Here is a 12,269-nt window from a genome sequence, read left to right on the forward strand (position 1 = left end):
ACAGGCATCCTGCTTTATTTACAGACAGACCATTTCACTCTTAAATAATAGGTAGTAAAGGAGACCAGACTCTCACTTTTATTGAAATTTCCCTATGACTTGTCTATGGGTCCTTTTGATCTTTCTGATCCATGGAGTATGGTTTCCATAGCTATAGTTTCATTGTTGCTCCTTCAGGCTGTGGATGCTGTTGTCCATCACTGTTGACTAGGGTTAATTTAACCAGTTAAATTCTAGGTTTAACTGATTAACCCTTGAGCAGTCCTTCCCTCTCCCATGGCACAATAGGCCATGGCTGGGAGAGGAGCTGCTCTGGCCCCGGAAGCTGCTCCAGCCCCCAACCCTGCTCCAGGCCCTGCCGCTGCCTTGGATGACAGTGGCTGCTACAGTTCTGCTCTGGTATTGAGGGCTCCTCCGGGCCCAGTCCTGCCTCTTACCCCAGCAGGCCTTGGCAGCGGGGGCTACTCTAGCCACAGGTGAAGGAGATTGCTCTGGCAGTGGGGGCTGCTCCTGCCCCAACCTTGCCTTGGTCTTGTCGCCGCCTTGGGTGGTGGAAGGCTGCCTCAGCCCCTCTGCAGCAATGAGCAGGGTCCAGTAAGCTAGACCAGTTAACTGATGTCAGCCGTGGTGTTTGTGTGTTATACACCCGACTCTTCAACTGCTAGAACGCAAGGTTCCTTCGCATCAGGCGGCCTAGGGAAGGCCGACGGGCACCCCAAAGTTTGCAGGAAGAGCTTTTACATCCGTGTCTTTAGCTGCTAGGATAGGGGTCCCTTCGCAGCGGGCGGCCTAGGGAAGGCCGACGGATGTCCCAAAGGATCTGTCCCGTGGAGGCAACACGATCCAAACGCCCAGCTCTTACTGCGTCTTCCCCTATTGACCAGCTAGAGTTCTTTTAATTGTGTTTGGTTCTGTTACAGCAACTGAAGGAGTCAGGTTAAAACTTAAACAGTTACAGATTTATTAAAGAGGTTTCTAAAGCATGTGGTTACAGTGGCTATTGCTCTATTAACTGCTAGCAAATTCAGATCTTAAAATGGTTACAGAGGGAAAAGGAGATAGAAAATAATGGTACCAAGTGACAGCTTAATCTTTAAAGAGCTCTGTTCTACACATGCACTAAAACAAAAGGACACATATGGGTACAATTTTTACCCCCTTCTGCGTCTCTCGATTCCAGCGTGTCAGGCCAGGTTCGGTCTCTCAATTCCTCGGAAAGACGAATACGAGGTGGGCGTCCCCGTGGAACCTCGGGAGGCAATTACATAACCCGACCAGCAGGTAGATGGTAGACTGACACTCAAAGTGAGTGTGCTGCTGGACCCATCTTTATGCCCGTGGGGTCACGTATTCTCTTCCTTATCTATGGCGCCAAATGGTGCTGGTTCATCTTTGTGACTCCAGCTCTTACAAGGGAGTTGTGAACTTAATTTACACTTGTAAGAGAGATAACTAAATTGGGAGTACTGGACATTCTTTGCTCAGCAGGAGGTTTCCCCCCCCCCCCCCCCCCCGAGGACGGCTGTGTGTTCGTATCAATATAGGTGCCAGCCAAGGCAGTTCTCACAGCCTCGAGGTCAGCAATTGGCGTATCTCTGTTTACAGCCATCCAGGGTCACAGCAGCCAGCATATCCGGGCCTTCTGTCAAGGCATCAAAGACTATGATGATTTTATTGCTTTCTATGACCTGTGTCCTCCAGGCAAATCAGAGGGGCAAGCAAGATGGATATTGCAAGGAGGGGGTTCCTGTCTGGCTACAACTGGTTACTTGGTAAACAGGCTGATAATATCAACACTAAATATCTTCTCTAAAAGCACAAATTCCACATTTTCTCTGGCAAATGGGTTTCTAGGATTCCTGGAAATAACAGAACTTGTTAGGACCAAATGTAATTGGCAGAAATAACATGGGGCAAGGGACGTAAATTACTCGTGTACCTAATGCAGAAGTCACAGGAGCAGAATGCAAGGGGCAAGAACAACATAATGTCAGTCCCATTGTCCAAAGATAATATTAAATGTGACTGAAAATGGGCGTAAAGACTTTAAGATCATACAATTATTTGTCAAAAAGGGAAAACAAGGTTTTTAACAATGAGAAAATAGTGCCATAGAATTATCAGTGATGACAGTAACTCAGTATTAAGGACCTGTGAAGTCATATGGTCAAGTAACAAATTGACGACAGAAAAGGATTGTTTTGTCCCTAAATGGCTTACCTTAATTAACTGTGTTTGAAGTTCTCTATATTCCGAGATGCACCTTGGAAGAAAGTCATACCAAAGGAAGATTATAATCTTGCAGGGGGAGGAGGTGAGGAGGGCAGAGCTGGCTGAGAGTGCTGTGAATGCTGGGGGGCAGCCCCGGACCCCACTGGTGCTAGGGAGGGAAGTGAGCAGTGACTTGGGACCTTCACTAGTACTAGGGACGTTGCAGTCAGCAGGGCTAGCAGGTTCTCTACCTGGCTCCTGTGGCTCCCCAGAAGCGATGACAATGCCCTCCCTTAACTCTTACTCAGAGGTTAGGGATGTAAAATTTTGATTAATTGGCTAATCGAATAGTTGATTAAATTTGCATCGACTATTAGATTAGTGGATAAGGGCACCTCCGCCGCCCCAGGGCTGTTGCTAGACTTCAAAGGCAAAAGTGCTGCGGGGCGCATGGAGCCAGCAGGGGACTCAAGCAGTGCCCCGCTGGCCTTGTGCTCCCTGCAGCATTTCAAAGTAGCAGCACCGCATGGAGCCTGGGGTCAGCTGGCATTTCCAAGTGGCAGCACCACATGGAGTCCAGGCTCTGTCCCTGGGCTCCACATGGCACTGCTGCTTTGAAGCATCCCCTCTTCTTCGCCCCCTCCCTTCCCCCATCGATGCCTCTTTCTGATGGAGGCAGCAAGGGGGAAGGGGAAAGCGACTAGTTAACTAGTGTGTTGACTATCCGATAATCATTTGCTTATCAGATAGTCAACTAGTTGTTCACATCCTGTCAGACACATGGTCCCCTAATCAATGTTCCCTCTTTTCCTTCCATGTGAGGAATAGGTTTTATGATGTACACTGAGGCATGTGTGAATAAACACCACCAGTAGAACAAATGCTGCCAGCTGGGGATGCTGTGTTAATCAGCTGAGTGGCACTTGAATCTCTGCGTGTTACCTTCATCCCAACCACTATAGTTCCCCCTGTCCCACAAAGCTGCCTGGCCACACCTCTGCCTAGGAGCTGAGATATATCACGGTTTCTGGATGACCCTCACCCCCAGAGGTAAGTACCACTCAGACCCTTCACCCCTTCCCAAGCCTCAACCCCCAGGCCACATCCAAACTGCTTCTGCTGCTGGGGGGCGGGTTGCACAATGACTTGAGACTGCAGTCAGCATGGCTGGCTTGGGGGCCCCCTGAGTTGCTCAGGCAGCACACCCAGACCCTACACACTGGTCACAGCAAAAGTCACATAATTGTAGACTTACGTGTCCTCTATGAAAAACCTGTAGCTCTAATCATCACTAATATTTTTGATGTCTTTTGGGCCTCACTGGGGAAGACAGTGAGGCCCAAAAAGCAGAAATATGACAATGTTCTGGCATATTAGTGTTACTGAGGTATACTCTTTATCAGGTGTTGAAAAAGAATTGTAAAGTAAGAGAAAAGTTCGAGTATACAGGTGCACCCATTCTATCCCTGGTGTAATTCCATTGATTTTAATGAAAAAAAGTCACAAAGTCTTTCAGTTTGGGTACCAAAAGCTCAAGACACCTAAAACTGGAGGCCACCTTTGAATATCTTCCTTGTTGTACCAGTCTCCCTGTCAAGATACTGTGGTAGTATCTACTCATTGGAATTAAGGCTTAGCTCATGGAGTTACACCAAGGAAATTTAAGGAAACCTACTCTGTCCTGTAATTATAATTGTAATTATAGGTAGGTAATGGATTACTAATTGGATTACTGTAGGTAATAGATTACTAACATTTATTTATAATACAAGAAAATAATATGTTATTAAATACAGTAAAACATATTACCTAGTCTGTACAAACATCATCGCACAGTACACAATAAATATTAAACTTTAATATTGACATTTATGACCACTAAAACATAAACCTTTTATGATGCCAATGTAATAATATTTAAGAAGCATTCCTAAAACATTAAGATGGTTCAATAAAATAATGTATATTAAATAAATTACACATATTAGCTGAATAAATATTACATTAATCATGCTGTATGTTAACTTGACATATATGTAAATATTATAAATTACTTGTTTTGGTTATACTGTTTAATGCTAAATACAAAGAAGACCATATACATTCACATGCAATTGATATTCTTTCAGACATGCTAGTATTAATCTGTAATCTGCAATACAGGTAATGTTTATTACACCTTAGAGCAGTCACACTCTCCAGTTTAGTTCTATTTCACTAGGAGGCTTTCTAGAAGAAGGTGCGTTATTCATAATACACTGAGACTCTAGGTTTTATAAAGCATACTCTCACTTATACAAATAATTCCTATTTCAGTAGTCTCATTGAAGTCAATGAGATTACTCACATGACTAAGGACTACTCATGAGCGAGAACTGCAAGAATGTGTCCTTAATTTTTGCAGCCATGCTTTTAGTTTAATATGCCTAAACACTGAGCTCAATTCTGCTCTCTGAATGAAGGAACTGAGCCAATTGACTTTTTCTCCAGTACTGTATTGTTATAACCCTAGCTAACTGCATAGCTACATAAATATCACACCACATTCTAGTAACTCTTTGGAGGCAATGGAAAGTATAAAGTAACTGACATTACCACATTATCTCCTGATCATTGGATAATCCAGCAGTCCTCAGTTAGAGTCCATTGAACTCCATGGGTTGCATAACTGATTAAGTACTGTTAAATCTGTTCCTTTGTAATTATTTGCCACCAGTGTATACATATCATGATTCTATGCACCATCATTACCAGTATTTGCAGCTGGAATTTGTAATATACATGACCACAAACATGAGTATAGAATTTGATCATAAAAACATAAGTGAATCTAAAGGTGGCCATGAGGAACACCTGTTATTTCTTTTATGTTTTTAGTTCCATGTCTAAGTTCATAATAATTATGCAAATGGAATCATTAATTCCATTTCTGGATTCATGTATAAATTGTACATCCTGAAAAAATTTCCGTTGGTTTGCCAATCCCTCTAAAAAGCATTCAACATTTGAATTATATAGCTCTTTAAAATAATTCTGCACTACGAAAATGGTCATATATTATTGACATAAAATTCCTTTCAGCAATTTCATTCTGTTTAATACTTGATGTTGTGACGAATAAGGCAATTTCCTGCAGTATGCTTGGGGGATTTTACTGAATTAAGATTAAATATCTTTGTGTCTATTGTATTAAATTAATGATGTATGCATTATTGTGGGTTGGGATTGTATGTAGTATCTCAAGGGCAGGGGAGAGATATGACAGGTGTGAGAACTGGGGAATCAAAGGACTATATTGAACAATGTGTCAGACAAAAGGAGACTTTTGGAATACATGTTAAGTGGTTTTCCTGGGAAAGAGCTAGGAGGAAAGGAATGCAAATTCCCTACCTTCTGTTATGCAAAAAGCCAGTCTTTTGAAGCTATTGTCTGAGGCATGAGCTGTTGTCTGTTCCATGAGGCTAAGACCAAAAGCCCAAGTTATTATAAAGGAAAGACTAAACTATTCATGGCTGTTCTGAATCTGGAACAGTTATGAACTTGTAACTTGTAAACTCAGTTGTGAATGTTGAAGGACTAATATCTACGTCAGCCTAAGGCTGGTGCTTATTTTAAGCTTATTTTATTGATGACCTATTTTAAGCCTTTTAACATATAAATTCATTCTTTTAGTGTTTTTTCTGTTACACTTTCATTTGAACAATGAACGTGCTTGATTATAAAGAGCTATAAAGGTAACTTGCAATTTTGGACAATTATGCTGTTCATAAGATCTGGAAAGAAAGCAAAGTGCAGATGTTGGACTTAGGCCTCAAGGAGCTGAGAACCTAGAAGAGAGCCTCTTCAGGGCACTCGGGGAGGGGCGGGGAAAGGGATACGGGTGCTCTGTCCCTCACCTATACGATATGTAAACATTTTCAAATAGTCATGTAGAAATGACAGAAAGAAATGTTGCTAATTCATAGGATAACAGAAGTGAAAAAATTAGGGATGAAGTCAAGGCATTTATTGAACTGTCAAGTCATCTTAACTCACGTATTCATATTACTGAAAGACTGGTGTCAGAAAGGGCAGAGCAAAAGTAACTGTTTAATCAAGCCATGTGGTTACATTTGTCCTCTTGCCCTTGTGTAACACTGACCTATCTAAAGATAAGTGCTACTCCTCTGATAGAATGGATTGTGTAATTTACTAGTTGTTTGTTCTTTAAAGACAATGTGCTCTCCATAGATGAAGAAAAGTTAAAGCCACTTAATGCTAAGGTGTAACATGCTTTATGATCTTTAGGCAGTACATAGCATTGTACATGATTTAGCCTGGAATAGTGGGCCAAATCATCTGCTGTTTTAACTGCATTAACTTCAGTTTAGCTAGCTACTCTAGCAGAGAAATTGACCTGCATATATATTATATAAACAAGATTCAACTTTTAATGACTGCATCAACTACTACCTCTTTTTTATCTGTTTCTTACATTTTGCTTCCCTCTTGAATTATAATTATGGAGCAAAAAATATTTCAGTAATTTCTTTCACATGGTTTCAATTAAACATAGGTTTTGCTTGCAGATATTTTAGTGGTTTTTAAAGACATTTCTTGATCAGCTATGCAAAATGTAGCACAGCTATAGCAAAAAATTAAAAGGGACACATCTATTTTAAAATCTGAGTGAAGCTTCCCTACATATTTGAAGAAATACAGATATAAATAACTGTGGGAGTTTTACCACTTGGGTTATGATCCCATCAGTTGTCCAAAGCAAAACAGGACAAGGTCTAAACAATGCTTGCATAGAAGACCTCCATGGAAAGTCAGATTGCTATAAGCACTATATGTGATTCAGCAGGTGTAATTCTTTCCCCTGACTTAATGATGACTGCAAATCGCTAATGACGGTGATGGTAAAAAATGCTATGGTCTGACTCTCTATTCCCTTGCACCTGTCATATACAGCTTGATAACTGGACCTCAAACATGTCCTAGCATTTTACATCTATTTTATTTACTTTACATGGCTGTAAACTACAGGTTGGACCTCAATGGTTCAACACCCTCGAGACCTGACTGGTCCCGAATGAAGGGATTTGCTGGACCAGGGAAGGTCCCTCCCATCCTGGTCTATGAGTTAGGGCTGAGTTAGGGCTCCAGCTTGCCCCTACAGCTTGCTGAGTTAGGGCTCCAGCTTGCCCCTACTGCTGCCTCAGTCCCCTGGGGCTCTCTAGATGCTGCAGCCCTGCTGCTGCCGGGGCGGAGCACCATGGCCAGAGATCCACAGCCAGGGCAGAGCTCTGGAGCTGCCTGGCTCTGCGGCCAGGGCCAGAGTTGTGTGGCCAGGGCAGAGCTCAGCAGCCGCCTGGCTCCACAGCTGGGGCTGGTGCAGGGGGCTGGTGCCGGATCTCTGTGGCAGAGGACAGAGCTCCCCATTGTGCCACCTGTCCCCCCCCATTGGGTTGCCAGTGCCCCATAGCATGCTCCTGCCCCACTGCCAGACCTCCCTTTTCCTAGGCTCTGTGGTCCAGGAATATCCATGATCAGTGCCGGACCACAGCTGTTGCTGGACCAGGGAGTCCTGGTTAGGGGAAGTTCAACCTGTACTACACAAGGACAAAGCAGTGGAGAATAAGGCCTTGTATATTTGATGAGTAGTGACCTATTAAGTTGTAAACATTTATGGTTAGTAAGACTCCACCCTAAATTTTGCAAGAACAGTAGTGGTAGCTTTAGTTTCCTGATCAAATCTGAAACTGGGTTATTATGCTATATAGTTATATTTTTCTTGCAGTTTACTTTTGGTGCAGTAGTATTTCTCACTTTTTTTAAATTGTTCTGAACATTTGTTTTTCACCAAGAACAAACAGCTGTGTTCTAACCTAAATAATAGCTGGTTTTGATGGTAGGACTGACATAATATAAGCATAGTTTGGGGATTAACTAGGAAAAAAGTAGTATGGAAATAGATGTTATGTTCTTGACAGTAAAGTATCTGATACCAATGTGACACCAATATTTTCAAAAGGGCTCTGGTGATCCTTACAGGTACAGACCGGTAAGTTTAATGTCAGTACTGGGCAAATTAGTTGAAACTATAGCAAAGAATAAAATTGTCAGACACATAGATGGACATAATTTGCTCAGGGGAAAAGTCAAAATGGTTTATGTAAACTAAGGAAAACATGCCTTACTAGAGTTCTTTGAGGGAGGTCAACAAATTTGTGGACAAGGGGGATCCAGTAGATATAGAGTACTTAGATTTCCAGAAAGAAGGCTCTTAATTAGCTGTCATGAGAAAAGAGGGAAGGTCCTCTCATGGATTGATAACTGGTTAAAGGACAGGAAACAAAAGGTAGGAATAAATGGTCAGTTTTCAGATTGGAGAGAGAGAACTAGTGGAGTCCCTCAAGGCTCTGTACTGGGACCTATTTATAAATGATCTGGAGAAAGGGGTAAATAGTGAGGTGGCAAAATTTGCAGATGATACCAAATTGCTCAAGATAATTAAGATCAAAGCAGACTGTGAAAAGCTTCAAAAAGACCTCAGAAAACTAAGTGATTGGGCAACAAAATAGCAAATGAAATTTAATGTTGATAATGCACATTGGAAAAAATGCCAACTATACGTACAAAATGATACAGACCAATTTAGCTATAACCACTGAAGAGAGAGATCTTGGAATCATTGTGGATTGTTCTCTGAAAACATCCACTCAACGTGCAGCAGCAGTCAGAAAAACACACAGAATGAATGTTAGGAATCATTTAAAAAGGAATAGAGAAGAAGACAGAGAATATCTTACTGCCTCTATATAAATCCATGGCACAGCTACATCCTGAATACCGTGTACAGATGTGGTCACCTTATCTCAAAAAAGATATATTGGCATTGGAAAAGGTTCAGAAAAGGGCAACAAAAATTATGGGACCCGTTCCAAAGCCCTCATGTGAAGAGAGATTAAAAAGACTGATATTTTCAGCTTAGAAATGAGGAGAGTAAGGGTATGTCTAGACATCATCCCTCTGTCGCCAGAGGGATGTAAATTAGACATACCAACATTGCAAATGAAGCAGGGATTTAAATCTCCCACGCGTCATTTGAATAAAAATGGCCACTATGTTTTGCCAAAAAGTTTGTCGGCAAAAAGAGGCTGTCAAGACGGGGATCGGGCGACAAAGAAGGCCTTTGTCGGCCGATACCTTATGCCTCGTAAAACAAGGTTTGCAGGATCGGCCGACAAAGGCTTTCTTGTTGCCCAATCCCCGTCTTGACAGCCGCTTTTTGCCAACAAACTGCCGACTCAGCAAAACACGGTGGCCATTTTTATTCAAATGAAGTGCGGGAGATTTAAATCCCTGCTTCATTTGCAATGTCGGTATGTCTAATTTACATCCCTCTGGCAACAGAGGGATGTAGTCCAGACATACCCTAAGAGGGGATATGATAGAGGTCTAAAATCATGACTGGTGTGGAAAATGTGAATAAGGAAAAGTTATTTACTTGTTCCCATAATTCAAGAACTAGGGAGTCATCAATTGAAATTAATAGGTGTCAGATTTAAAACAAACAAAAGGACATGTTTCTTCATGCAGCACACAGTTAACCTGTGAAACTCCTTGCCATAGGATGTTGTGAAGACCAAGACTTTAAGGGCATGTCTACACAATGGCGCTATTTAAGGATAATGTTTGTTATCTTAACAGCATGCTTGTTACTTTGAAATAACGGGCTTCTTATTCAGGCTTTTTTTAAGCCTCACTGCACATGGATTAAAGATGACACCGGAATAGTGATTATTTTTCAAAATTATACAGCGCCAAGTTTTGTAATAAGCTACGCAATTTGCATAGCTCAAATTGCATTGTTTATTTTGAGGTATACGCTATGTAGACGTACTTTAACAGGGTTTTAAAAAGAACTAGATACATTCATGGAGGTTAGGTCCATCAATGACTACTAGCCAGGATGGGTAGGAATGGCCTCCCTAGCCTCTCTTTGTCAGAGGCTGGAAATGAATGACAGGAGAGGGATCACTTAATGATACCTGTTGTGTTCTCTCCCTATGGGGCATCTGGAATTGGCCACTGTTGGAAGACAGAATACTGGGATAGATGGACCTTTGGTTTGACCCAATATAGCCGTTCTTATGTTCTTAATAGCAAACTGTCTAGTATTTTTTGTTGACAGAATCTGACAAATCTCATTATAAACTACAGATTTATCTAAATATTAGGCTCTTCAAATTTACAAAATTTCATTTATATTCTTATGCAAGACATCTTAGTAAATGTTAGTTAAGTTCATATGGCAGTGAGACCATATTTTAAGTGGGCACTATTTTTGTTTGTATCTTTAACCTCTGTAATAGAGCAGGCAACATCTGAGAATACCTGACACTGACCGGTGCTATCTTGATCTAAGACTTCTAGGTTAAAAGAGGCCTTATGGACTGCAGATAGACTCATGGGGATCTGATAAATTTAACAATATTATGGTCATATCCACTGTCTGTCTCTCTTATCACAGGAATCCAACTGAATTAAAATCTTATTTTTGTCATCTCAATATTTTGGGGTTTATAGCCTGAGAAAGATAATGTATGTTAGGCACATCTGGAAAATATTTTCAATAGGATGTGTGCAAGAAAATATTTTGCTTTTGATCTGCTATTTTTTGCAGTTAGCACTGCACTAAACTATTAATATAGTTATATGAGCACTCTAAGTTCCAGCCCTAAAAGGTTCAGCAGCACAGAGCCCCAGTGATTTTAATGGGATGTCTGCATAGCCAATTATAGAATTGAGGCCTTATATTGTATACTGTTTGAAACAAAAATATGCCACAAAGAGAGAGTCAATTTCAGACATTAATACTGACTTTATTTCTCCAAAATGCCAATCCAGTGATGATATGGTATTGTCTAAAATGATCCAGATAGTCTCACCTATTAGAAACGATGTATATAGTTTTCCTGCCCTGGGATTTTAATATTTTTACATTACTTAAGGAGGGTACATGCTGTTGCCAAATGCTGAGTATAATTCTGTATAGCATATCAGGAGTTTACTGTTTTATATATATTGTCTCTATGGTATACATTTTTCATTAGGGCAAATTCAGCTGGGCTGAGCATTGGGAAGAAAAGGAGCCTTTCCCACACAGGCTGTGGAAAATTACAGAACCCTTCTGTGCAAGCTATTTTCAGTCCACTACCCCTCTACAGGACAGACATTTACCTCCCTTATTTCCAGTCTTCCTGTGCTTATCTCTGTGCATAGAGCCCAGTAAAGGGGGTGCATACCCTAATCAGCACCTCTTCCTCAGTAAAAGAGCCACTTTGGAGATGGGGGGTGGGCTACAACTGCCCATGAACTATGTAGATTAATAGTAATACTAAAAATCCATTGCAGGTTTAACACTATTATAATGCTTACTATGTTAAAATAATCTAAGCAGTATATTTAGTCTATTAGTTGCCATATAGTATTTCTCCACCTAAGGTGGATGGTGAGGTACAAAGTAACAGTACATATCTTGAAATGTTTTAGTTCAGTGCAACATGACTATTTACAATTTTAAAAAATCAATTACTTGGCTTTAGAAATACTTGTCCACTTGGATTTTAAAAGTGTGGGGTTTTTTGTGTGTATTTCTTAAATTCTTTATTTTGTATGCACTGAAACATACACACTTCCAAAAATAATATCTGGAATTTGTGATACAAACTACAGTGGAGGCCAGCCAGTGACCTAGGGCTGAGCTCAACTTACAATGTTAGTTTAGACAAATTATGTTACATAATTTACAAAAACTAAAGTAATTGAAGTCAACCTAACTTTGATTAACAGCAGTGTCTACTCCCTGCTATGCTGATGGTTCTCCCATTAACATAGCTTCTGCCTTTCGAGGAGGTGGAGTATATAAGTCATTGGTGAGTGCTCTCCCATTAATAAAAACAGGACTATGTAGCACTTAATAAACCATCTTGTTAGTCTTTAAAGTGATGAGCTTTCGTGGGCCACACCCACTTCCTCAGATTAAGTAGTGGAAGAAAATTGTCACAACC

Source organism: Pelodiscus sinensis, chromosome 1 (assembly GCF_052426305.1).
Source record: "Pelodiscus sinensis isolate ZL-2025 chromosome 1, ASM5242630v1, whole genome shotgun sequence".
Classification (NCBI taxonomy): Eukaryota; Metazoa; Chordata; order Testudines; family Trionychidae; genus Pelodiscus; species Pelodiscus sinensis.